Source organism: Aphis gossypii, chromosome 2 (genome assembly GCF_020184175.1).
Source record: "Aphis gossypii isolate Hap1 chromosome 2, ASM2018417v2, whole genome shotgun sequence".
In the NCBI taxonomy this organism is placed as follows: Eukaryota; Metazoa; Arthropoda; class Insecta; order Hemiptera; family Aphididae; genus Aphis; species Aphis gossypii.
Window position 1 is genome coordinate 30,542,573 of NC_065531.1, and position 2,531 is coordinate 30,545,103.

The window sequence follows — 2,531 nt, forward strand, 5'->3', positions numbered from 1 at the left end:
CACACATCATTGTAAAATCAATTACAAAATCACTTCGTTCAGAATCTAAAATTTTATTTCACGTTTTTAATAATAAAATACCATATTTCCATTATCACTTTAAATTGAAGACGACTTTTTCTCGAAATACTTATCAAAGTTAAAAGTTAGTTTCTACTTACAAAAAAAAATATATTAATACAAAACTTTATGTGTACATTAATGAACTATAGATCAAGGAACAAATTAAAAATAAATTTTTTTATTACTGTTATTTTATTTTAAACAACCAGTTAATTAATTTAAATATTTTAAAAGTTGAATAAATTATTTTCATTGTAAATTGACTAAGTCACTGCAGTGCAATTTAAACGCACTCGTCAGCGTTTTTAAAACAACGATTTTAAACATTAGACGCGCGTCATCGTAGACGTCAGCGTTTCGAAATCGCGCCTTACTTTTACGGTGGGCGATTTTTAAGTGTTTTAAAAAATAAAAAGTGCATGCAATATTATTTGAATATTAAGTTCTTTGAATTTTGTCGTATACTAGGTTAGTATACTGTTGTTACCATAAATTGTAAATAACTACTCTTCATTTTGTATTGAACATTATATTTGAATTAAAACAATTTTTTTTTTTTTTAAATGGGAACTACCAAGATGAGTTTATAAAATATTATCTTATATCTATAACATTATAAGTCGATGAGCCAAAAAATAGAAGCAAACATTTTAAAAATTATTAAAATTACCAGTTTGGTAAGTATATAGCCCTGATTAGTAAAATATTATTGACTATTGTATTATGTGAATGAGTATACAATATACATACTTATACAATTTTGCGTGTTTAATTAACAGGTGAATATACATATATATATATATATATATATATAATAGAAAAAATACCTACAACAAAACATCCTCTCTTCTTTATTGACATAAATAATTTCAGTAAATAATAAATGTTACTATGTAATTTTTGCTTAGAATTTATGTAATATTATCATGAAGGTATCCTATACAAAACTTGATGAAAACTTCTAAATGTGAAATGGATAAAAATTCATAATGATTGTCTCAACAATAAACACATTTTTATAAACATTAAAAGTATTAGTTTAATAATTAAAATAATACTATTTAAATGATATATATATCTATATTAAATATACTATATTAAAAAAATATGTATTTGTAATTCATAAGTCGTAATAAGCATCTTTATTTTTAATAAGTACCGTGAATTGTATTTACAAATAAGCAAATATGCTTTTTTTCAAGAAACAGTTGTTAGTCACTAATCGGCTTTTTTTTAAATACTTAACTGATATTTAAAAATCACCCTAAGGTATGCTAAATATTAAATAACATTTACGGTATTTAATAAGACAGTTTTTTTTTGTCTGCCCAGCACGAGTAATCATTTAAAACTATTTTTTTTCGCTGAAACATAATAAATGTCATTTGAAAAAAATAATAACGAGTGGCTTATACACATTTTATAAGTAGAATATTTTTAAGGGTTGTCAAAAACGAGTCTGTTGTATATTTTTTTATAAATTTTTAATGGCTGTGGTTAATAAACTACAAAGAAAAAGTTAGTCCGGAGTAAAATTCATGAAACCATACCAAATTTTAAATAAACTCAGTTATGTAGAACGTATATTATGAGTTTACTTTAACCAACATACCTATATATATATATATATATATTATATATATATATATACGATAATATTTTATGTACTTACACTTAGAGATGATGATGTGACCGGAAGGCAAATGAAAATTCCAGTAAAAATAAATGCGTTCCAACGTTTTTAGTTTTAGACGTCATAACGAAGACACGGTAGCGTGTTGAAGATGAAATATCTCTTTTATTTTTTAAGTGACTGACAAAAAATTCAAACGCCCTACATTGTTAAAAGAATTTATGTGTATTCTAAATTCCTTATATTTTTAATATTTTAATATTTCATTATAAACTAGTATATACTTAATGATGACGACTTATTTAATTTTAATTTTAATTAATCAATGTTAAAAATAATGATTATTTTTAAGTAAATTTTATTGGTCGATAATCGAATTTTGATATCGTTTTCTCGTGTATAGAAAAGTAGTGAAATCCATTTCTATCTACAACACTGGAATCACAAATATATTGTTGTAAATACCGTTATAATTTATACGTGTGAGTAATTAAATTGATTATTATAAACGAAATGATGAGTTTTCCGAGGCCGCAGAGAACGAAAACATATTACATAATGATTATACAGTATAAGTACAATATGTTCAATTATAGACATATGAATAAATAATATGAATCGTAGAGATGAAAGAATTTTGAGAACAACTACATTGTTTGAAAAAGACAACATACAACTTGGTCTCATTAATAGTGGTAGAAAGAAATTGAAGAACAAAGATAAGAACATTTTTTATTTTTTTTTTAAATATAGAATTCGCATTGGGGACTATCGTCGTATGTACAAGAATTTATTATATATTTCTGTCAATGTTTAAATTCGGTAACCTATGGTG

The 2,531-nt window shown here is 23.8% G+C and overlaps 1 long non-coding RNA gene across 1 annotated transcript; it reads left to right on the forward strand.

Annotated features, from left to right (window-relative positions):
* The first annotated feature begins 600 nt into the window (after nucleotides 1-600).
* LOC126550494 (uncharacterized) lies at nucleotides 601-1,984 on the forward strand. The gene is made up of 2 exons (XR_007604612.1): nucleotides 601-740; nucleotides 1,742-1,984. It is a non-coding gene; the product is annotated as an uncharacterized LOC126550494 (long non-coding RNA).
* The last annotated feature ends 547 nt before the right edge of the window (nucleotides 1,985-2,531 follow it).